This window comes from Pollicipes pollicipes, unplaced genomic scaffold (assembly GCF_011947565.3).
Source record: "Pollicipes pollicipes isolate AB1234 unplaced genomic scaffold, Ppol_2.1 Scaffold_3447;HRSCAF=4054_pilon_pilon_pilon, whole genome shotgun sequence".
In the NCBI taxonomy this organism is placed as follows: Eukaryota; Metazoa; Arthropoda; class Thecostraca; order Pollicipedomorpha; family Pollicipedidae; genus Pollicipes; species Pollicipes pollicipes.
Window position 1 is genome coordinate 35,368,731 of NW_023596297.1, and position 25,087 is coordinate 35,393,817.

Sequence of the window (25,087 nt, forward strand, 5' to 3'; positions counted from 1 at the left end):
GCTCTCCTTCTCTCTCTGCCCCTCCCTCTCCTCTCTCTTTCTCCCTCCCTCTCTTGCTCTTCCTCTCTCTTCCCCGCTGTCCGTCTTTCCCTTTCTCTCCACCTCTCTACTTCTTATGCCCTTTTTCATCTTTCAAATGATCTGTTCTTTCCAGATCTTCTCACCCTCTTTCCATTCCAATTCCTGTCTCTCCTCCTCCTCCTGCTCCTCCCCCTCCTCATCCTCGTCCTTCTCCTCCCCCTCCTTTTCTGAAGTCGCTGAGGCCTGCTATGCTGACGTTTCTAGTCAGTTTATTGGCCCGATGAGGCGCCATTTCGACCACGTCCTACGCAAATCTATGGGATGCATCTGAATAAGGACATGCATTCTGAAGCCGTGAAGCACTCCACGTCTGCTGAATATCATATCTCCGGCTTTATGAAACATCGGTGCCACATCTGCCTTTCATATTTCCTCTCCTTTGATCCGGGTATTTTCCGAATGAATTACATGACTGGGCGGATGGCTGCTCATCAATGTTCGACGCCCCGACATGGAGAAATTTTACGTTTCAATTAGATATAAGCTTCGATATTGAAAAATGCGCCCTCTTTTTAGTGTCATCATAAAACTCCCCACGGGCGGCGTACCTTCTCTTCAATACGCATCTCACTACCAAATGCGAGGCCTATTCCGCGGGGAGCAGGCCAGGCTGCACCTGAACTGGCGCCGGCCTCCGCGCGCCCGCCGCTCAGGCAGAGCTGAGGCCTCATCCGTCCGTAATTATCACGTCGCCGGTCGGCGGATAATGAAATTCCCCGAAGTCGCCGGCCGGTTATCAGCTGAGCCCGGGCGGCGGATCTGACAGCGGATCGGGGGCCGGGCGGGCGGCGGATCCCGGGGCTCGCGGCGGTGGGGCCCAGAGGAGCCGGGGCGCAATAACCGGAGCGCAGGCTTACGGGCCGCCGCCAATATGTCCCGCCTGCGCCCCCCGGCCGCCCGGTAAACAGACGCCGTTAAAGTGGGCGGCTGGAGGGCGGGCGCTTCAGGCCTGGCGTCGACAGTAGGGGTGCGCCGGTGGGCCGCTGCTGACGGTGGTACACCACTGCCCCCGGTGGACGGGGGACGGTGGACAGCTGACTGCCATGGACTCCACGCTCGGCGGACCACTCACCGCTGGGTTACAACATGGAAGATTCAAGGGGTAATCTTGCATCAACTGTTTGGACCGAGTCATTGACGAGCGGGATCGGACATCGGAAAGATCCCTATAATCATGGCATGTGTATCCCCGACAGAATGGCGCCTGTATCGTCACGTTATTGACGTTTTACAGACGGAGCAGTCAATAATCGTCGTGTCCCTGTCGCAAATCCATAGTAATCTGCTGGCCGTAACAGAACAGGCGCGCTATTAAATTGCACAACGCTTTAATTCCGTGCTGCATAATTGGTTTGGAATGGATCAACATTCAGCTGTGGCAGGTTTGATTGCACGAGGCATGCCGTTTAATCTGTCAATTAAACACAGACATGTATGCTATAGAGCTGAGCATCGCACGTTAATACAGATTGTGCTTTAGGCGTATGCAGTCCTGAACACGTGATTAGTATGCATCGGCTGGTAGTCTATTGTGATCGTCAACAAATAACTGCGGCCAGTTACCGGTGCGTACACCTAAAAACCTATACGGAACACACACGCGGTACCTCATGAATCGATTCACTAGCCTGCAATTGCAAGCCTCTCAAACATAGAAACAAACCAAAACTCCCGCTCGGTTAGCTCCGCCACTTGAAATTGTCTGGCTCTAAACTTCGGCTGCGTCGTAATGGCCGCGCCATGGCTTTCCATCAAGGAACCCCAACATTCAACGCACATTTCGCCTCCATCTGAGCTGGAACCCCATAATTCTTTTCTCCTCGGCCGGAAGATACAAAGAAAATATTGAGTTAGCTTGCCGTGACATCGTGCCGACCCGATAAGGCCATCGGGCGGCCGTCGACGGCGCCCTTTGTGCGGGCCGTGTCCGGATTCGAGAAATCAGATCGGCGTGCGCCACCCCGTCGCCGGCGTTTCGCTTGGAGAACTTCCCCATCGATTGTCGACGGGGATGGGGGGGGGGGGGAGAGGCGGCCCTCCGCGTCGCCCCATTGCGGGACGGCAAGCGATGGCGAGCAGCGACGCAGGAGGCCTGGCTCTCTGTAAAGCGTAACCTGGCTCGCTTGAGACCAGGCAGAATGTGGCCCGCGCACGCGACTCCCCCTGCCCGCTCCGACACCCCTTACACGCCCCTCCCCCCGACACCCTCACATGGCAACAGTGGGGCGCTCCCTCACACAGCCGGGGCTTTCACTTCTAAACGACAGCACGCACGTAAGGTGCTGATTGTAACGGCGGGAGGGGTTGAAGCGATTTTTTGTGGTGGGTGTCGTGAAAGGTAACGCACGAACCTCGTTCATATGTGTGGGTTCGATAGCTTAAACCCATCAATCATGGAGTGGGTTGTACAGAGCTGCCAGTATGGTCGTGTTCCTGCGGGAACCCGCTTTTCATACCATGAACGAATGGCTCGGCTGAAATATTAGTGCTTATCATAACACAGAAATGACGTCAGAAAACCATTTGTACTGCCGTCGACCAAATTAGAACCAGAACATGCAGGGTCCAAATTCGTAACTGATGTTACACGGGCACGTAATAGCTCACAGCGCTTGGTTAAATTGTTATTTATGAAACAGCTATCCATCATTGCTGATAAAATGGTTATCATTTCGTAAATGATGTTTCATGCAATATTTGCTTATACCACTGAACTAAGCAAGGGAACGAGAGGGCCCGCTGGCAAAGAGCAGGCATCCTGGCGCCAGCATACTCATTGCAATTTGTGAGCTGTCCGTAGGCCAGACTAATTCATAAATCTGGACCGAAATGAATGATTTGTTAGTAGAAGCCCGCTTGCGGTAAAGATCTGCCAGGACATTCGAAAGGAGGCATTCTTCCCCTCCCTCAGTAGGCGGCCACTGCTGCATCAGTTGAAAGGAAAACGTCCACCAGCTCTTTGTTACACAGTTTAGTCGAGGACTGACACCAGCACTTCACTCGTTCCTCACTTTTCGTTCCCCGCAATTCGCCATGTTCTCCCAGTCGGACTGGGACCGGTCGTGTCAGCCAATGGCTGTAGCACCGTGGCCGCAGCCACATCCCTGGATCAGTGCCGCTGGGAACGCACCGCTTTGACGGCGGCGCTTCCCCAGAACATCGCGGGCGCCTTTCCTCGCTCGGCACTCCTGCAGTGCGACCCCGGGTCAAGCTGGCCGCCCCGGGGCTCACGCTGTCCGGGCCGGCGGTCGTCGCCGAGATTTACCGCCAGCTTGGAGGGTGGTCCCACGCGGTGAGAGACGGGCGGGGGTGGTCCCACGCGGTGGCCAGGGTGGGTGCGGATGGCCCCGTGTGACGGTGGAGGCGGTCGGGGGGGGGGGGGGGGGGCACAGAAGGATACCGGCGGTAGCGGATCGGGCAGTGACGCGTACCATCCACACCATCTCGCGAGTGACGCGAACCACCCGCACTTCAGATAAGCTGTGTCAGAGCAGGACGACGATGACCAGCTACTGTATCTGTTGGCGCGTGTCATGCGCGACCAGCCACCTGGTCAAAATGGTCTCAGGGTCTATGTCGCACCGTCCCGCAACGCAGACGTGTCAACCATTACCCTTTCGGCAAGCTCACGCACCGTAACACGATTTGAGCTGAGGTGGTGAGTGATGCCTGCGCGGAAGTACAAACCGACGGACTGCGTCGGACACCGCCGGCGTTCCCTCGCCGAAGCTGACGGCGTAAGTAGTTCCGAAACTAACGTTGAGCGTAATCTCTAATTGATGCGCTGCGTCTCGGGGAGTTGGAGCCCGGCAAAGTCCGCCGAGCACTGGCTGCATTGCGGAGCGGTACCGAACGGAATGGGCGAACGCGGTCGAAGGCGCCGACGGCCGCCGCTCGCTGCTCACGCCGTCGTCGATCAGGGCACAGCCGACCCGGGTCCAGACGGACGTCAGCGTCACGGCCTTAATCAGCGACCGGGTCGTGACGCTTCTTTTGCGAGGTGTTTGTTGGTGCGAGATGTTTGTTGGTTTGAAGTCGGTGTGCGGGGCAGGTTTTTATGCTCTCGGCGACAGCGAGAATGGACGAGTTGGTGTAGCTTCCAGCGGTGGTCCCCGCGGAAGGAGTGAGTGGTGGGGCCATTAGCCGGCTGAGACTGCGCCAGAGTATAACGGCGTGGAGGGAAGTGCTGGGTTCAGTGTTTTCTTAACGAGGAGGCTAGGCCGACTCGACGCAGAAAATTGCCAATAAGGGTTTTCGCAGCCTATTAGCAGGCGCGCAGCGGTCCGCCGCGCAGGCATCAAAGTCGCCTCATACGATAACATAAACTGCCGAAAAACCAAGTCTATCGACGAAGCTGTCTAATCTTTTCCGACAGCGGAAATGATGAGCGAATCGAAATCCGGCCGACTGGCAGCGGAGAGGCAGCGTTTGGCAAGCGGCTGCGTTTGTGGCTCGGTATGATAAAACTGCCAGCGGGCATTGTGTGACCGCCGGCATCGTGTGTATGTGTGCGTGTGTATATGTGCAAGTCCTTGCGCGCAAACATGCACATGCTGTTAAATGCATGTGTGTGTGCTTGTCTGTAGTGACTGGTGTAAGCGTAATTTCTTTGATTCATTTGGCCTGGATGATAAATGGGTTATTTGCGGTTCGGATCCCGTGACAGCCACATACCGCTCACCGATAACGTTAAACCGATCGGCTGGACCCAGGCTCAACGATATTTACTCGATATCTTTGGGTCTTCTCCTTTCTCTCTTTGTTCAGGGCAAACATACCCGTGTTTGCTGGTCAGTTCTCGTCGGTGCATGTTAGATCTGATGCATGCATTGCTCTGAAATGTTTCATGCTTTAAAGTGATATTCGAGGGTTTGCAAACGCTTCATATCGGGCTATATATTTTTTGATATTTTAGGAATTTGTGGAACAATGGGTATCAAGTGACAAAGCCGACTGGTTTTCAAATCATTACTTATATTTTGAAGTGCTCTTTTCTAGTACTGGAAAGAACAAAATAATTACGATCCAATAGCTAGCTTTCTTTTCTGTTATATACCATTCCCTGCAATGCTTGAATAGGTTGTGGAGAACCAAGCAGCCAGATGTCTCCCGGAGAGCTCCCTATCGGTCGGTTACGTGCAGACACAACCGGACTGCGTCGCACAATCAATATCCGGTTTCAGGTTTCAAAGGTACTTTGCTGACACTTCAATTTCGCTCTCCTCTCCCGGACATTTCAATTTCCCACCGGCGCCGGCCATTCGCTTCTCTTTATTGACGGTCAACAGATTTAAAATGCCCGGCGACGGGCCCACAATATCGAACCAGGCTGCCGGGGAGGACACGCCGCGCCAAAACTTGGTCTGCGCCGGACTGAAAGCCGAATTGGACGGCGGCTATCTGGCAGATCTGAACATTGGTCGCCTTCCATCGGCAGCTTCCTTCGCTTTCGTCGGAACTACGCTTACGCAGGTTTCTGCGGGCCCGAATTTAGGTTTAGCTGTTTTCGGAAGGAAATCAATGACGGGAAGTTAGCAAGCTTTTAATGAAAACAGCAAATCCGTTGAATTGATTTGCTGACTTTCGGGAATCGTGCGGATGAAAAATGCAGCAGCTGGCGGCCGTCTGGAAGTTCGGCCAGTGGCCACCGGCCGCCGAGTCGCCGCCGGGCGTTGCCGGCCCCCGGGGCGCGGGGCCGGTGCGGACGGGCCGGGGTCGAACGCGGTCGGCTGTTTACGATCGCCGCAGGCGTTATCGCCTGCGGACGCGCACACGGTGCCGATAGGCGCTGCTCATCAGGCGGCCTCATCAGCGGAGGCGGACGGGCGAACAGACCGTCATCGCGTCCCAGGCCGGGCTGGAGGGAGTGGCTGGCTCCGTTCGGAGAGGAGACGGTGCCACAGTCTGGAGAAGGTGAACACGCTTTGTGTGGGATCTCTGGGAGGCGATTCTGGGTCTGGAGGACAGGGAAGTTGGCAATATTTGGTCTAGAGGACAGGGAAAGTTGTCTTCATGATCGAGATACGTCCCGAGGCCTCGAGGATGTTCCTCTGTGTGAGACTGATCTGGTGCGTCGAATTAGTTTAAAGGCGCCCTGTTCTGATACAAGCTCTCGTGAGAAGGATATGCATGAGCTAATCGCCATTCTTGTGGCGGGAGGGACCCCCGAGCCGGCCAAGACCGAAGCTTCCCGGAACGGTCGCCGGTCAGCGGCGATCGATACCAACAGCTGCGCTTTGTTTCTACAAAACCTCGCGTTATGCCCGCTAGCGGGAGAGTAATTGTCGTTAAGCGATCTGGCCGGCTTTACGAGCCATTCGGCCGCCATAAGCCGGCCGTGCTGCGGCGGCCGCTGCAGGCTTCCCTGCAGATCTCAGTGTGACGCGGCCACCTCGTCCGGCGGACAGCGCCGATCGCCCCCACGGCTACCTCCGCGCGCGCGCGCGCGACACGAGACAAAGGCGGCTGGCGGCGGCCAGAGTGGCGGACGCCATCGGTCGCCGCGCGGTTCTCGAGGCGAGCCGCTGACGACGCTCGCCGCGCAGCATCCATCACCGGCGCACCGAGCAAGAATGCCCGACCGTCAGCTATCGCAGCCGCGGCGAGGGGCGGCCACGGCCAGACGCATATGCGGCTATCAGTGATGCATGGGGCCGTCGTCGCAAGCGCACCATCTCCTCGTCGGGCGCCGCCCGCGCCGCCGGTCTGCGGGGAGGATTAACAGATCTACCGGGCTGGAGTGGTCTGGACGGCCGGGTCTGTTGCCGTGTGAGGCGCGAGTCTGGCGTCGCGGGGGATCAGCGCTCCGGGACTACATGGCTGGTGTGAGGGGAGACGTGCTCAATGCGCACGCTTTCAAATTGTTGTCCACGCGTCGACAACAGCCATTTCCCATTAGACAGCGGTGAGAGTCTATAACGCGGGTCGCCTCGTGGTGCATTGCGCACTGGTGCCGTGTTGAGGCCTCCGCTGCTCTGCGTTGCCTCTGATAGAGATCTCCCTACCAATGACGTCACTTGATCGCGCCGATGACGAATGGGCGCTGTGTAGAGGGACACGGCTGTTGCGGCCAGGCGCCGTGCTGTGACATATCGGACCGCCACCTTTGGGGGCTAACAGAGGCGTCACTTGAGCCGGCGAGTGGCAATGTCCGTCCGCAGCCGGTCCCCTGATGGATCGCCCTTGGGCGCGAAAACTAGCGGCGACGGAGACGGGGCGGTAGTGCCAGAGAGAGAGAGAAAGAGAGAGAGAGAGAGAGAGAGAGAGAGAGAGAGAGAGAGAGAGAGAGAGAGAGAGAGAGAGAGAGAGAGAGAGAGAGAGAGAGAGAAGGAAAGCTTCAGAGGGGGTGCGAGTTATAGTCTCGTGCTTAGCATTTCTGCCGTCATCCTACCGCTGTAAGTATCACGGACACCAGAGAAAACAATCGTGGCAGATGCGCTCATCACAAAAGAACAGGTTTTAAGTTGAATGATGCAAACCCGTGACATCTCCGTCTGAAATTATTGTGCTTTCATGCGTTCACTTAATAGCCTCCGTTGAAATTACGCTTCGCGTTGAAATTGATAGCAAACAAAGTGCAAATTAAGCACAAACACCGGGTAATGGTGTGGGCTTGTTAAAAGAAAGTTACGAAATTTCACGGATACACTCTTCAAAGAAAATCAAATAGATACGTCGTCATTGATGATGAAGTGCATCCCTGCGTCGCTGGCAGTACAAAGGTTATCATCAGCGATCCCATTTGGTCAAAAGACGGGCCTTATGCAATGATGCATGCACTAGTCGCGTCGGAGCACATTGAGCCCCCCGTCGGGCAGCACGCCTCGCCCACCGACCAAGGTTTTCCCGATCATGGCCGCTGACCCCCGCCGAGTTCACAAGCTTCAAACAGTTTGCGCGCCAAGCGGCTGTCCCAAACAAAGCGGCCCCCCAGCCTACCCGCCCCCCTTCTGTCTGGCCCTGGCCTCCCCACAGGGCCGCGCCGGTCGCCAATGGAAAATGCTATTAGCGGCCGTATCATTGGCGAGCGGCCGCGCCCTGTGTTTTGTTCGCGCAGCTCACCCGCCCAATATTCTTCTTGTAGAATACTGATTGCACCAACATGCCAAGGCTGCAAAAACACTATCAGTGCGCGCGGTGTTGGGCTTTGCCGAATGACGTTTATTCTTTTGCTCCTCCCCCCCCCCCTCTCTCTCTCTCTCTCTCTCTCTCTTTCTCTCCGCTCTCTTTCTCTCCGCTCTCTCTCTCCCCTCCCTCTCACCCTCTCTCTTATCCCTGCCTTCTTCTGCTTCCCTCCATTGCCATCTCCGTGCCCTCGTACATTTTTAAAATCACTCCATTAAACCCATAAGTTCTGTACCCCTGTAACCCCTGTATTCCGATAGTCGACGCCGGCACTGCACCAGTCCGCGTGCCTCGCTCTCGGCGGCTTCACGAGCCACAGCTGCGCTGTGCACGAACCTCCACCGGGCTTCCATCGGGCCTCCATGGAGCCTCTCTCAGGCCTCGGCCGGGTTCCCGCTCGGCGGCGCGGCGCGGCCCGCTGACGCGCCCGATCCGTCACGCTGACAGTCGGCCCGAGCTGCCGGTCAGCCGGCATCTGTCACACGGGCTTCGGCGCCGCGCCGGCGCTCGGCCGCCGGCCCCGACCGCCGCGGCGCACCGCATCCGTCACGCGCGTGACGCATGACGGATGGGGATACCGCGGCGGGGTGTCCCGACCGCCGGGTGGACCGGGGACGGACGTCCCAGAGAGGGACGCGGGCCCGGAGCGAGATTGCGGGCGCGGGACGGGATGAGTGCCGCCGGCGCAGATGGCGTGTTTGAGCGCGACAGCTGGATACACACGCGTTGATCGCGCAGCAATTGACGGGGCCGAGTATGTGGCCGCACGCCAACAGGCTGCGTCAAGACTTGAGTACCATCGGTGATTGGAGTTCTGCTCGGCACGTTGTGCTGTTGCATGGTATGAATGCCCGCCTGTACGGTATATTTGATTGGTTATGTGGACGGCTTATGGTATGGTAACGAGAATTCATCAACTCACGAAGGCGAGATAGGCTGTTCTCGCTGAGTATTCTCAGTAAACGCTGAAATGCATTTTCAATTGTCTATTCATCTTTCGCCCCATATGGTGTTATGTGATTTCCAACTGAACGGTGATTAACATCTGCCTTCGGTACAAACGTAGCCGAACAAACTCTAGAGTTACTGCTTGTTATCTTTATATGATATTTTGACAAGTCGCCGCAAATGTGACCGTTCACCAAACTGAACGTGCGGCACACATCTTCTCTGTCCTCTCAGACTGCATACTTTTTCTGAAGCAACTTCCTTGCCTCACCATACGGGCCCGCTCCCGACAGTCCAGCAATGAACGCGACGACGCAAACACTTCTAACGTCGGGGCGGCAGATGCACCGTGCAACGCATCTGCTGGCAGAAACCAACGCTGGATGAACAGAGCTCCTCATCAATAGTGCCGGCGTAGCATCAAATCGCTGCGCTGACCGCAGATTAAAACAGCGCACCACCGCATGCTCTGGTTACGGTTCCCATGTCACAGAATGCATAATTGTACGCGCCACCGCCGCTGTCTCTACCTTTTACGTGGAGTGTGGTTCGCTGGGGCCAGACCAGCGGGCAGGGCCATGGGTGGTCCGGACCACCCGATATCAGTTTGTAGCTGGCTTTAAGTTACCGAACGTCGCCGGTGTCGGGTTTATGGGAACACCAAATGGTTACATCAATGAGGGACCCAAGACCGTGCATCAATGAGGGGCCCAAGACCGTGCAGGAAATTCTCCGCATTCTGATTTGCTCTCAGCGTAACCAGAATATCCTTTTGTTGAAGTATTGTTTCTGGTTGATCCTCTGGGCTTATATCAAGCTAGTTATCCCTTTGCCTGGGTTTCTCACGCAGTGGATTAAACGATTTCATTAGGCAGATACTGCCTTACCCTCTGGGCTCATCTCAACTTAATCACGTCTTTGCCTGGTACTCTTCCGTAATGGATTAGATAACGTTTGATTGCACTGGACAGATACCATCCTGTTGCTAAGTATTCACCTTTCCATTCCAGTCACACAACTGTGCCGAGCAGTTTGGAGTTCTGACGTTCGATGACATAAGCTGGAGCCACTAGTGGAGCCGCTGGTCGTCTGGAACCAAATGACATATTTAGTGTGGAATCTGGTGAAATGACATGATATTTCACAATGAAAAGTCTTGGGCCGACATAACAGAACACGTATCTGTCTTTTCCACCTATAGTCGTTGACGACGGGGATGCCCGTTTGCGGCACACACACCCGCCTCAGACGGTTGCCGTGCCCGGCCCCAGCGGTGCGCCGTCCCCCCGCCGCTTGAAGGCCCTGCCCGCTGCAATGTGCCGCCACTTGCCCCGCCGTGACGCGAAGGCCTTTGTTTCGCAGGCTCGTTGGCTCACTGCCGAGACGGTCCTGTGCCCGGCGGCTGCACTGACTGTGGACTTCGACCTGTGGACGTCGGCCTGACACCTACCCGGCCCCACTGCGCCCGACGCGTGCCGGACACGCTGAACCCGAGCGTCTGGTCTCGGTGCGAGCCTGCCCGGGCGCGATCCGACTGAGTGCGCGCTAGGACGCCACTGGTGACGAGCGTCCCATCCCGGCCGTCGAGTGAAAGGCCTCGGTGTTGGGGCGGACAAAGGAGCGGCCGAGTGGAAGGCGCTCTGTGAACGCCGGGAGCTTTTCATCAAGGTGAGGATGCAGCGACACGCTCTTCTGGCCAAGGATCGGCCGAACACGCTTCTGGGATAACTGAGCGGGCAACGGGATCCTCCGGGCGCGCAACAACTGCCGCGAGCCGAGGAAGTGTCCGTTTGATGCCCCAGCGGCGATGAAGGCATTTTAATCTTCTTTAGTTGGCTTCGCCGGAGCGGAACAGGATAAGCCCGCCCATGGTGCAACTTGTTATCGGCTCCAAGATGACCGCTAAATAATAAATGACCGCGGCCACGCCGGCATTGTCTGCGCCGTGATATGAGGGGTGGGTGGGGCGCTGATGGACCGGGCGTCGATGGCTCCGACGGTATCAGGCCGGCCCGCGTCCGCATCGACAGAATGCTAATTAGTTTATTGTGCCGCGTCGGCAGGTTGGGCAGAACCGGAGCGTGCCCGACATGATGAGTATGATGCGGTCTGAACTGGGCGCAGAATTCGCTGACGCCACGTCGGTCGGATGTGCCGCATAAGCGCAGCGTGAAATGGTAGCCTGACTCGTTGACGAAGGATGCTAACGCTATTAATCCCAAAACGGTCGCCGTTGTCGTCATTGTCGTCAGCCGCTTCGTGTCCACATCGCATTGAGGGCGGCCGGGGGCTCGAATAATAACAAACTGACGTGAACACTGAACAAATTCCCCTGCACCTGGCTGGTGAACCAGTAACATCATCTAAACACGATCGCAGTGGATGCTATAACGAGAAAACTGTTTCGCTTTGGTTTAAAGGGAATGCTTTACAGTTGAAGATATTGAAGCAAACATCAGATAGGATGAAATAAGCTCACTTATAACTATTTGTATACTATTAAGTGGAAAATGCTGCTGCACACAACATAATTTTTCTACTTCGCAAATATGCTCCCCCGTACGTCGTTGTTTGATTTTGTCATCTTACCTTGGACAACATCGATTGAGAGCCAATTGATGGCCGCCAAATCTGGAAATCGTGCTCACGAACAGCGGATATGAACAACTTGACCTTTATACTTTACTGGCCTTGGTTGTCGCATGGCCAATGGAATGGCACGATTTGAATGACGTTATTATGACGTCATAGATGCCTGGGTGATTTTGAAATAGCCTTCCCGAACCAGTCTGTACATCTTCGCGAATGTGTACTTTAGAACGAGGAGGGCTTAGGTCTTAAGGACAGGACTGTGAACGGCACCAAGTGATCCTCAAGATGGCTATTTCAGTTCAAAACCTCATACAAATATGGAGCACTCCGTTTAAAGAAATGGAAATGAAATGACCGTCTGTTCCAAAAAAATGTGGGTGCATACTGGACAAAAATATAAAGTCGATTGAAACGTCTACGTACTTTTATGTGCGGCAGAGAATACTTGAGAAAGCTGTAAGGAGTTTTTAACGTCTATTTGCACTGGTGTGGCTCCAACGATTATCTGAAAGTTGGACAAATATGGAACTGGCGGTTCCAGACACATTCCGAGTTACAAACTTCTTGAAAGTTTGGCTTGACAAGCGGTTTGACAGAAAATCATTATCAATTGGAAGAAGTTACGCCATCAAAACTCTCTTTTCCGAAGAAGCAGAGCGCTTCTGAGATGGCCGGCGTCCTGTCTTGTTCGAAATGGTTTGATTCAGAGCACATAACTTCCTTGTAGCTTTGTAGTAGAGTCAAGACACTGCCAGCGGCATAGTGCCTCATGGGAGACATTTTCTTCCAGAGGCAGAGTCATCAGAGATCACAGAGGTATTACAGGTATTACACCATTAAGGAGCTTTATTTACGAACAACGTCTTATTGTGTCAGGTCATATTGTTACCACAATGGTTACAAGCGACTAGAAAAACGCTCAAGAAACTTTTCTCTTTTCCTTTTGCATCCAGCCAGTTAAGAGCGTGGACTGGGTTCGGGGCAAGGCGACAAGGCGAGGCAAACGTCGCTATCAACATTTCAGCACAGTTTCGCATTTTCGGCACATTGCACGTGCACATTTTCGGACTGACTGTGGGAGTCGGATAAAGAGCCGACCGATGACCAACAGGCGAACATGGACACGGCAGGGGTTGTCTGACCTGTATCATCAACGCCTCTCGGTGTTGATATCTACCCCAGCAGCAAGCTCACCTGTGCACACAGACTGCGCAGCTCCACGCCGCCAGACCTGCGCCTTACAACCCTCTGCGTGTTGCACAGCGCTGGCGCGTGAGTTTGCTGACGTGGCCCCTCTGCTCAGCGGCCGGCAAACAGCTGACGTGGCCCCTCTGCTCAGCGGCCGGCGAACAGCTGACGTGGCCCCTCTGCTCAGCGGCCGGCGAACAGCTGACGTGGCCCCTCTGCTCAGCGGCCGGCGAACAGCTGACGTGGCCCCTCTGCTCAGCGGCCGGCAAAACGCGTGCGGAGCGCGCCACTCTCTTGGCGCGCTGCAAATTTCCTGCGAATCAGATTTTCGTGCACGCGACGGGATGAAGTTTTGGACTGTGACGGGTTCCAGGAAGCGTTTCTTGTGAAACGGCCGACGGACATCAGTCCATTATCAGCTGGCGATCTCGGCGAAGGCTGCACGGAAGCGAAGTCGCCGTCACAGTTGGCAGGAGCTTCATACTCTGCCGTCATTCCGCGCCTTCCGGCCGGAAGAACGTTAGGGCACGGCGATCCGAGTCCGTCGGGGATAAGGAGACAGGCTGCAGGTCGACCGGCGCCTCTTGAAAATTGAAAAGACCGTGTGTAATATCCGAGCTCGGGTGAAGGCGTCTCCTTGCTTTGATGAAGTCCTTTGCTAGCAGAGGCTTCACTGAGGCAGACAGACCTTCAGCTGGTGAAGCAGGGGCGGGGTTGATGTTTGCTCCCGCGAAACGCTATCTGTTGGAGACCAGGGCCTCGGCAAACACTGAGTGCCATGAAGTTTCCGCCCTTCTAGCCTTTGCGTGGATCAGGGCTGGGCTTATGCATGCCAAGCTCTTCATCGCTCTCTGAGTATGTGTCAGACATGATAGCGCCATGTGGGTAACCCCCGCGTTTTCCTTTCCTTGCTTATCTGGTGTCTAACGTGCGGTCGAGTTAAGAGCAGACATCGCCGGACGCCTGTTGTCCATGCGGCACATCATGATGCTCCGCCTCGTGGGATTCTGCCACGCCGATGTGCTATCCACAATTCGGACAAACCATATGTGCCATGACAACCTGCCAGCCTCGCACACTGTCGTCACCGCGTGAGCACGCCCAGCGGTCCAGTGGGCCCGGCGCGCGGTGTTGGAGCTCGTCCCCAGCTGGGCCAGGGCTGGACCCTCCTCCTCCCGACCCCTCATGCCCGGTGGACATCCGCGCTGTCCGATGTCTCGCCAGGGGCGCCACCGGATTCCCAGCGCGTATTAAGCCGCGGGCTAATTGAGGTCGGATGTCGGCCTCCACGGACCGGGAGGCCCCCCCCCCCCCCGCCTACCGCTGTAGTGAAAAACGTGGCCGGCCGGCCGTCGCCAGATCATGCAGGCCGAGGCCCTTGGTTTGGGATCATTCTGGAGCCGGTAATGCTGAGTTAACCAACTGATGTTAAGTTTAAGAGCTGGTGTTGAAAGTGGGCTGGCCCGCTGTGGGCGCCTCGCCGGTCTCGTCTATCCTCAGGCGGTGCTACCCGCGCGCGGACACGCTGGCTGCCGGCAGAGCGGGCTGTCCCCGAGCAGTGTCAGGGCCGGGCTGGACCTGAGAGCGTGCGCCGCCGACCCTTGGTCTGGACCCCACGGGCCTCAAACCCGAACACCGGTCTGCCACGCTCGCTAACCGCGCTCCTGGCCGTGTATAATTGATGACCGATGCCTCTGCCATTATGCTCGGCCATCACATGCATAGCTATGCGCGGCTACGCCTGAAATGTTAATGCGCCGGTGATTAGGAGGGAGGGCCTGCCCCGTGGGCGAGGTGACGGCAGTGAGGCAGGCCTGGAACTGATGCGTACCGGCAGCCGGCAGCTGCCACCAATGGACGTGGCGCGTAGTTTAATTAGGGGGGCCAGACGCAAACATTTTAATTGTTTCCGTCTTGAGATGGGAATAACGGCACTTTCATTTTTATTTGGAGTGACGTTCGCGTTGTGGCACGCGTATTTTAATCCTGCAGGGATTTCAGGGTATGCGTCATACCTTTGTGCATGTTTTGGACGAAGAAGCGTACTGACGTACTTTACGCCTGAAGAAAAATCTTTCCTTGTCAAATGTAAGCATATTTTTATGCTCCGTGCCTAAAAAGAGCCGAGTTTTCTCAGACAGCCGCTTGGAAAACTGGCGAACTTCCCAACCCAAAGCCCATTAGTCTGCAATAAGAAGTGTCACCGCCTAAGAGGCTGGGTCGCCGCGCGTGCTGGTTGGAAATGAGCCGGTCCGATCCCGCTGGTGAGCGTCGTCGCTTGAAGTCGCCTCTTCACGAGCTGCGGGGGGCCAGAGCGTTCGTCGCTTGAAGTCGCCTCTTTACGAGCTGCGTGGGGCCAGGACGCCGGGTCGAGCTGCGGCGGCCTTGTGGCGCAACTGCCGGACGTCTGGTCACCCGAGCGGAGGGACGTGCGGGACAGTCTCCATCGAGGCATTACGGTGGTCCTTTAAAGCATCACGTCCAGTCCCGAAAAGTGGCCTCTTATATTTTGTAATTGGCTAAACGTATGCGATTTGCTTTTAAGCAATAAGTACGCTGACATAAACCACGTATGTTAGAGAACTCTGGCTGCACGATGCTTCCATTGCAGTAAAACAACGTCTGATTTAACGGTTTGTATACAAGTGCCTTAAAGTAGGCCCTAGGCTGCCTAACCAACGTCCTGCGCGACAGCTGTAGGTACGGTTTGTAGCTGGCATTGGTTGACATTAATGCGCTGATGAGTCTACGATATCCGCACTTCAGCGCGCATGCGTGAGGGCGCCTCATGGCGTCCCTAGAACCCTCCGCCGGACGCCGGCTGGGGCCACCGCCCGGTAACGCTCGGACGTCCAGTCTCTCCACCAGCCTGTCCCTGTGTGCCGCGGCGGCTCGGACGTCCAGTCTCTCCACCAGCCTGTCCCTGTGTGCCGCGGCGGCTCGGACGTCCAGTCTCTCCACCAGCCTGTCCCTGTGTGCCGCGGCGGCTCGGACGTCCAGTCTCTCCACCAGCCTGTCCCTGTGTGCCGCGGCGGATCGCTAGACGGAGCCAAGCACGGCTCCGAGCTGAGGGGGTTCTCTCGCTTGGTGACGCCGTCGCCAGCGTCCCTGAGATCGGGCGGCTCCGTTGCCGGTGTCGCGACAGCAGCGGAAGAGGGGGCTTTAGCAGACCGTCGGGCCGTGGTCGGGCTGTCCATGGTGAACGCAACGCTCCCTGTCCGGAAATGTCGGTGTCTCCGCCGGAATCAAGCCGACGTGTCACTGCGTTCCGAACCTACCCGGGCCACCACCCGCCGGACTGGATCCAGGAGGCAGAGGAGCACGCCGGCTGCAGCTGTTTGACTAACGAAGATAAAAACATGATTTCAAACTTCGCTCAACGAGATGTGCTGTTGTCGGCGCCAACTCATGACACAGTCATGAGGATTTTGAGGCATTTTTTTTTGTTTTTCACGGATCTCAACCTCTTTTTGCGCTCAACCACATTCCATGCGTCAGAATTAGCTGCCGGCATGTGTATCCGGGCCCGACCAGGCTCAGTGTCCGTCTCGATTTCGGCCGCAGTGAGATTATTTCGGGGCCGGTTTTGAGCAAGGTGACGTTGGCCGTCTCCCCGTCAACGTGCCCAAGGGTGGCGCGGCGTTGAGACCGCCTAGTGATCTACGGACCCTGCATTCTCGAACACTACGCAGTTGTCTCTAGGTTTGCTTATCTGCTTTGGTCGCCGAGATCTGACATCAGTATCCCCGACGTTTGTTCCGTATTGGCGGATCCACGGGTTATGCTGGCACGTGGGTGGCAGACTGCTCACGTCAACCCGGACATGCGGCAAATTGATGACCCGTTCCCCTCTCCGTCAAACGGTGCTGTTTCCGTGTCGTTGCGACGACGAGGGATTGGGCTCGGTCTCGCTCTGTACTATGCATTTTTCCAGCTGAAAATTGTATTTTTGATCTGTCGAACAATGCGGTACTTCCTTTACAGTAAAATAACGTCTGATTTAACAGTTTGTATACTAGTGCCTTCACCTGAAGGCAGATATGCAGAATGGCCTCCAGAGAATTGTGGTTATTGTCCCTGAAAAGCGCATGGAGCCGCAATCAGTGGTTGCAAAGATGCCGGTTTCTTGAAAACGTGACACTCCGGCTGAGCAGAGCCCTCAGCGCTACAATTTTATCACTTTAAATACAATTGGCCCGGCATGTGATCTCCGTCGTAGCATTGCTGAAATGGCTAGGACATTCTACAGTTCGCTAACAACGGTGGACAGTGGTGTCGACCAGGCGATGCATCCAGATATCGCTGTCGCGGAATGACGCCAGTTGCATTGCATGCGGTCTGGCCGACGAGGTGAGCGGTCGGGATCTGGCATGGCGACGGAATGAAAAGGACGCGGAGCTCTGCGCCCTAGCGGCTGTGTGTGTAACGACATCGTTTCGCAAGTGTAACCAATAGGTGGCAGTACCATCGGATCTTTGAGCCGCTGCCTTTAACCCGGATATTCGAGAGCACAGCGGTTTACCGGGGAAAGTTTGTGTTTGTGACGAGTGTACCCAGACGAATTCAATTAGTCCGCTAGGTGTACAGGCTTACACGGCAGTATGCGCGGGCTGTCAGGAAAATGAACGACACAGAGCCTAGTGCACCGTATGAAATGCGACTTGTGCATGGTTCAACCTGTCATTTCGTCAGAAGAAACCGAGCGCCCTATCAAACTATGCTTCAATGAACATTTTAGAAACATATTTATAAGACTTGGAAGAATACACTAGAACACCACCTTCGGGGCGGTATGGCGATGCTCCTTTGTCATGGATACATGGCCTGCCTCTGGAATCAAACATCATCAACCTACACGGAAACATCCTGACCGCAAAATGCCAGAGTCCTTTTTTGTCCGTAAGGAGAGACCAGGGTTAAGAAGTAACTCAATGGCTTGGCCTGTTTGTTGACATGGCAGTGTCACTCAGTGTCAAGGCCTGACCTGCCTATAAGTTTCATCCGTCCTTTTCGACATGCCAATGTTAAGGGTCCTGGGCTGTGTTTGTTATTAATCTCGCTATGCCAGTGTTCGCGGTGCATTTTGTACGTGTAAATGCTCATTGAAATATTTACTCAACATATTTTTTTTGACTCAGCGAGGTCTGGATGATATTTTAGCACGCCATAGGATACAATTTCAAAAGCGTTTTGAACCATATCTTAAGCTGTCTGCTGTACTAATGAAATATTTTTTAGAAATACCTACGGTTCGGATACAACATTTTACTTTGCGCTCATTTTCCTTTTTTATAAAGATAAAAGTAAACTGCGATCAGCTGATCATCAAACACTGCATTGGCATCATGTTCCTCGCGACAGCTGTGAAACAAGCAACCGATCTCTAGCATGTGCTCACAGAGGCTGCGGGGTGCATGCATACGGGATGATACTCGTGAACCTTGCGGACGTGAACCTTGCGGATGATACTCGTGAACCTTGCGTACTGAAATCACCACGCTCGTACTGCGAGGCGATGCTTCTATTATCACGTCGCTGCTTTTCGTTTGCTCATCGCTCGTTGCTCACCCACAAAAGGATCCTGCGTGTAAAGCTTTTGGATGCAGCAGCTGCTTTGTAGCGTTAGCAAATGATGAACATGGCAAAGTTGGTTCAGTTGCGCTGAAGCTGAAAAAACATACGTTCCTCTGTGTCACATATAGCTGGGATCAATGCTAATCAATGATGGTCCTCGCGTCGATAAAGGATCTAATACATCTCAGCTACAGAGTGATGTAATAATAAACTTCCCGGTTTTATCGGATTGTATTACCGAACTAAGCTGAAAATCCCGGCATCATATTTCAGCATCAATCCCGCCAGCCGATAATGCCTAACTTAACTGTGGCGTCAACAACGTAGTTAGATGAACTGCAAAACAACGGATTGATTGATGATGTGATTAGGCGGCGGATGTGACGGCAACTTTGGCGATTCTCTGGTCGAAATCGGCGCCGACGAACCGTTCAGAACCGCCGAACATCGGCCGTTTGAGACAACTTCCGCGCGGCTCCTGCATCAAAACATGTCGGACCAGCACTCAAACGACCAAACTTTTGCGGCGTTCATACGATTCCATTGTCCTTCACGTCAGTGATTGCGCTTGGCATCTCGGCCCCCGACCGTACGGGGAGGACTCGTGACCGCGCGGTGATCGATGACTGCGTGCCTCCGTGACTGCCGGGTGATGAGCTGGCGCTCATAAGTCAGCACTTGCTGTCAGTAGCAAGGAAAACCGATGCAGAACAGCCAGCGCCGGGCCTCCGGCTCTTCACTGCTGCCTCACAAGCCAGCAGTTGTTATCGGCAGCAGTGCAAACCAATGCAGAACAGCCAGCGTTGGGTCCCCGGCTCTTCACCGTTGCCCACCACTCACGATGGGCGGCTAATGTATTTTACATTATGTGATTACGTCATGTTATGGACCCACACTCATGCACTCAACACCATGTAAGTAATAACTATCACACGACGGAAACCGTGCACTCAGCATTTCGCCGGGTGAAATAATGCAGAGTGGTGTAAGGGTGCGCTGTCTTCTCTGCTGAGGGTGGCTCGCCGCTTTGTTTCGTGGCCCCGGGGTCCTTAAGTGGTGTGTCGGCGCGTATTGTCACAGCCAGACAACCCCGATGGATGGCGTGGGGCCGCGTCTGCTGGCCAGGGGAAGCGGCCCTCCTCCTCGGACTGTCCCCTCCGCCCCGCAGTTCATCAGTTGGTGCCCTCCGCCATTCTTGTCGGTGCGATGCCCATTTAATTACCATAACACTCGGGCCACTCGGCCAATGAAGGAAAGATACGCAACTGCGAGACAAACTATGATACTGGATGGAGACAATGACTCACACGAATCACTTAGGTCGGGTCTGCTGTGGCGATGGAGCACACCATTAGAAGCCGGGAATCAAATGAACCGGAAGAGACGCGGGAAGGGGAAGGGGGGGGGGGGTCCGGGGTCAGCAGTGGAAGTACTCGACAAGGACAGATTGACTGGTGCTAGATACCCGGGATTGTCAGTGGTACGCTAGTGTCAGGACAGTACTGGAACGGACACTGGTACCGGGACGTATACTGCTACCGGGACAGATACTGGTACCGGGATGGGCGCTGGCACAGGGGCAGACACTGCTACGACAGACACTGGTACCGGGACGTATACTGCTACCGGGACAGATACTGGTACCGGGATGGGCGCTGGCACAGGGGCAGACACTGCTACGACAGACACTGGTACCGGCGCGAAATACAAACACCCTTTAAAGGAATGGGGGGGGGGGGGGGGGGGTATGACAGGACGGAGAACCAAAGCAACCTATAACAGGTACTGGAGACTTAAATATCAAGAGTGATATATAACCAAGCAATTGGTTTACACAGTACACAATATAGCATGGCTTGGATTTATACCATACACGACAAAAAACGGAATTGTTTGAAGCCGGAGGCTATCGCTTTCATCTCTGCTGACGTAGTTTATGTCTGTATGTAATATATTGTGTTGTGTAATTGACAAATCACTCGACTCCGTTTGCTCCGACCCGCTACGTTTATTGCGGATCGACATGCCCATGTACATATTGCCGAGGTGGCTTGACAGCACAGTTCTGGATAGAATGTTTTAGAAATAATTGACGTTACGCGACGTCCTGCTCCCCTTACCGCCAGCTCACTACTCAGCAGTGCTATTACGGTGTCCCTCTCCCCTTACCGGCAGCTCACTACTCAGCAGTGCTGTTACGACGTCCCGCTACCCTTACCGCCAGCTCACTACTCAGCAGTGCTGTTACGGTGTGTCGCTCCCTTTACCGGCAGCTCACTACTCAGCAGTGCTGTTACGGTGTCCCGCTACCCTTACCGGCAGCTCACTACTCAGCAGTGCTGTTACGACGTCCCGCCACCCTTACCGCTAGCTCACTACTCAGCAGCGCTGTTACGACGTCCCGCCACCCTTACCGCCAGCTCACTACTCAGCAGTGATGTTACGGTGTCCCGCTCCCTTTACCGCTAGCTCACTACTCAGCAGTGCTGTTACGGTGTCCCACTCCCTTTACCGCCAACTCACTTCACAGCAATGCTGTTACGATGCACTCAAACATCCGACCCACGGGTCTGACCCACCGCACCCCCGCCCCTTGCGGCCCCTTCCGCAACTGACAGGCTTCACTGGCGTCGATCTCGACTGTGGGGCCGTCGGTCTTGACGAGGTGACGGCTGGGCTCCGTTTGAGGCCGACACCGCTGCGGCCGGCACAACCGCGGCGTGATTAAACGGCGAGAGCCGCCGCCGCCGCCGGCGCCGGCGCCGGCGCCGCTCACCCGGCTGGCACCTGTCAGGTAACGTCCCAATTTGGCGGCTGCCGCTTTTAAATACGGACCTCTCCGGAATAGCTGAGGACTTGATGGTCTGAGGGACAGGCTGCTCTCGTCCTCTCCCTCTCCCCCTGGCTTGAGGAGCTTTGTGTGAAGCTCGCCGGCGCGGATGAGACGTCTGAACTCGGTCGACCGCCGACGGTGCAGAAGTCATGCCGTGGGTGTCGAGGAACGCCGACGCCCAGTTGCGGCCATTGTCGGAAACTGCTCCCGCTTGACTGATGCCGGACGGAATGAGATTCCCTCCGCTTCGCTAATCCTGGAATGAACACGACTGTTCGGTCGTCAGTTCCGCCGGAGTGATCACGATTGCCGTCCGCTCGGCCGCCGCCGGGTGAAACAGCTCTACTTCCTCGCGCCGCGCCGTCGGCCGGAGCAGCATTGCTTCCCTCACGGCCCCGTGGGAAGCGGCAACGTCATGTCCCCAGTTCCGTAGGCTAGACAAGCTGTCTGCTTCCTTTTCGGCTACTGGTGGCGTGGAGCGAATGGCGCTGGTAGCTCCGAATGCCGAGCAGCGTCGATGAAGAGGAGACGTGCTCTAAACCGGGTATCCAGTCCAGGGCGATGTCCAAATAGAGGGAACAAAGCCTGTCACCACCAGGAAAATTCGTAACGCTTTTGCGTTGTCCTGTCTTGCTGAACAGAATAGAACAAGACGGCTGACGGTCCTCTTTCACTCACTCCCCCCCCTCTTTCCCTTCTACCTTGTCTCTTTCTTTATGTCTGTCTGCTTTTCCTTCACCCGTGTGTTCGTTCCTGCTGTCGCCTTTGCTTCTTTCTTATTATATGCCCCTTTCAACGCGTCTCATTCTTTCTCTCTTGTTTCTCTACTTTTCCTGCTATTTGTATTTCCCTCTTCCTTTTTTCCGCTGCCTTTTTTTTGTCTGAGTTTTGCCTTTCGCCGCTTGCACGTTTTTGATCAATTTTTCAATGCAGTTCAGTGCAGTGATGATCTTTTCAACCTGCAAGCGTTTCAATGTTTTGTTTTGTCCACTCAGGACGTTGAATGCTTGTAGATGCGAAGATATTTCGAAGGACAGCAATCAAAGAAGATAACTGGTTGAAATGTTGACCACACCGCGTGGCTGAGGCTCAGCCTACCTGTCCGAGACAATCAGTCAGGGCGGACCGCAGCAAGAAAGTCAAAAAGCAGACGTATGGGCTGCATTGCAAGGCACTTGGGCGTCTGCCATGTCTCAAGGATCCAGTCCTCGGGCTTGTCAAGCACGATGGTGGGCGCACGCATTCCACAATATGTAGGCATCGACCGCTGAGCCATATTTCTAACTTGGCTAGTGGGTGCCTGACGTGCCTTCCAATAGTCGTCTTTGCCGATCTCTCACGTCAGACGATCATATTGCTACACAAACAATTTGGTCGTCGTATTTCGCCTCACAGGAAGTGGCGCAACCCCCCCCCCCCCCCGCCATCGTTCTCCCCGCTTCCAGCCCGCCGTCAGTCCCACCGGCAGTGGTTTCGGATGCGGCTCTGGCTTGTGGTCTGCAATTCCCGTGTCGGGATATCGATGCCGACTTTTTGGTGGCGGCCGTGTGCAGTGGTTGCCATGGCGACGGAGTGGTAATGCGCCCGCGGGTATCTGACCGTAATCAGAGTGTGACTGGCTCGCCGGCCACCGCCGCCGTCCGTGTATCGACGCCAGGCGGAGGTCAACGCAGGTTTTTATGCCGGCGCTGACGATGTTCTCGGCAGATGGCGCTGCCCACCCGAAGGCGTGGCTAAGGACATCAGGCATCGGCTTTTTTAGCGGAGCTGTTTGGGAAGATTAGTGGGGTGATATTTCAACCCATCAGTTCTCATGGGGCATCATTGGTTTTTCACCAGGGAGGCCGCCAGACCAGCTGAATTGCGCTTTTGGCTCAGCCTGCTCCGACGGATAAACAGAACCGCTCTCACGCGCAGGCGTCAAACCCACTTACGTGAATTCACTGTAATGCACTTGCCATCCCTTTGTTATCACCGAAAGCAATAGCGCGATGGGATTTCCCTACCCATTCTCACAACTTCCTTGACCAGGTTCCTTAGTCGGTAGCGTCCACCCCCTGCCCTGCCCCCTCTTGGCTGGCATTGACAATGTCATGGTGTGACTCAGTCGCTCCCACTCGGTGGGTATTGCGGCCCGAAACCTTTTGCGTCGTACAGTTGGAGCCGTTAGGAATGCTGTTCACGACCAAACGAAGATCGCACGATGACAATTCAAAACCATCACCATACAGCTATCCTTTTATGGAGTACAAAGAACAACCACGTCGAGTTCATTTACATGCTTGCCTACCATGGGGTGTCTGTCAAGCACTGCCCAATGCTTGGTTTCTCCTCGTATCAGCTCCTCGTGTCAGTTGTCGTGTCGTCGTCGAGACCCTGTCGCGGAGGCGTTTGACCGGCGCCCTCGGTCCAGTTTCAGAGGGCCATGTGCTGACGGGCGTCATGCAGGCGTCGGGGTTCGTACTGTGGGTGCTGCTGCTGCTGCGGGTGGTGGAGCATGGCGCCGCGCACCGCATCAAGGTCTACTGGAACGCCACCAACCCAATGTGAGTACCGCGGACGGACGGGCTTGGGCTCACGTGGTTAGAGATCGTGGTGGCTCTGACGGTACTGTCACTGTTCTCCGTGCCGTTGGTCCCAGGGCATCAGTGCTACAGCCTTGATTCTCAAGATGCGTTGTGTACATCCTGGCCACTGTGCGCTGCTTTATCGTCCATGTGGTCCTCGTTCATCATGGAGCTGGATGTCCGTCGCATTCCCGCCCGCCGACTCATGGGTGGCTTCGCCCCCCCCCCCCTCCCCCCTCCCCGCTCTCGACGGTCGCTCGTCCCTGTCCCCGGCGCCATAACCCGGGCCAGGTCACGCCTGCCATGTCAGGTCGACTTTCAGGTCACGGTCAGCCTGTCTGCTGGTCTACTCCGGACAGGTGGGACTGTATCCCCTCGGGGTCGTAAGGATAGCCGCGGACGTCCAATATGTGACTTATAGCCGGTCATGCAAGCGGCGCGCCGGGCTCATAAGCCGTCCGCTCAGATCGGCGCCGGTCGGGCGTCGATCCACCGCAGCTGCGGACCCCGGAGTCGCGCAGGCCCGCCGCCGGCGGCGAGACGGAGCATCGCTCTCAGGGTGAGCGTCGATCCACCGCAGCTGCGGACCCCGGGGTCGCGCGGGCCCGCCGCCGGCGGCGAGACGGAGCATCGCTCTCAGGGTAAGCGTCGATCCACCACAGCTGCGGACACCGGAGTCGCGCAGGCCCGCCGCCGGCGGCGAGACGCAGCAGCACTCTCGAACGAGCGCCGTCCGGCGGCCATCCAGCCCGACGGCGGGAAACGAACCGGACGCGGCGTACGCCACGCATGCGGGCGTAAGAGCCTCCGCGATGTCGTCACCGAGCGAATCTGGCTAAGTTCCGGCCGTTGGGTGCCGGCTGGTGCTGCCGGCCGACGACTAACGGTTTAACTTCTGCGGTTGAGCCGGACGCCGGCGGCGAAGAGAGCACTACATCCAGCGGTGTGCGTCTGCGTCAGCTCTCGCGACTGCAGGGCGCCAGCGCCTCTCACTCACTGGCCTTTGAGTTCCGCGTGTGCAATCCGCAGGCGTTAAAAAACAGATGTCTTCTTCTGTCTTTTAGTGCTTTATTTTCATGCTACCTCTTATTGCCTTCCCATTTGCTTTCACTTCGATCGTTTTTCGCTGTCTTTTGGGGTAAAAGTAGGGACAATTGCAGTGACATTGTCAATTAAATCA

The 25,087-nt window shown here is 55.7% G+C and overlaps 1 long non-coding RNA gene across 1 annotated transcript in view; it reads left to right on the plus strand.

Annotated features, from left to right (window-relative positions):
• Positions 1-23,880, plus strand: part of LOC119091290 (uncharacterized) — a 43,946-nt gene extending 20,066 nt beyond the window's left edge. Inside the window, exons 2-3 of the long non-coding RNA XR_005093398.1 lie at positions 10,516-10,821; positions 23,754-23,880. This is a non-coding gene — a long non-coding RNA (uncharacterized LOC119091290). The remainder of the gene's footprint in view (positions 1-10,515; positions 10,822-23,753) is intronic.
• Positions 23,881-25,087: the final 1,207 nt, after the last annotated feature.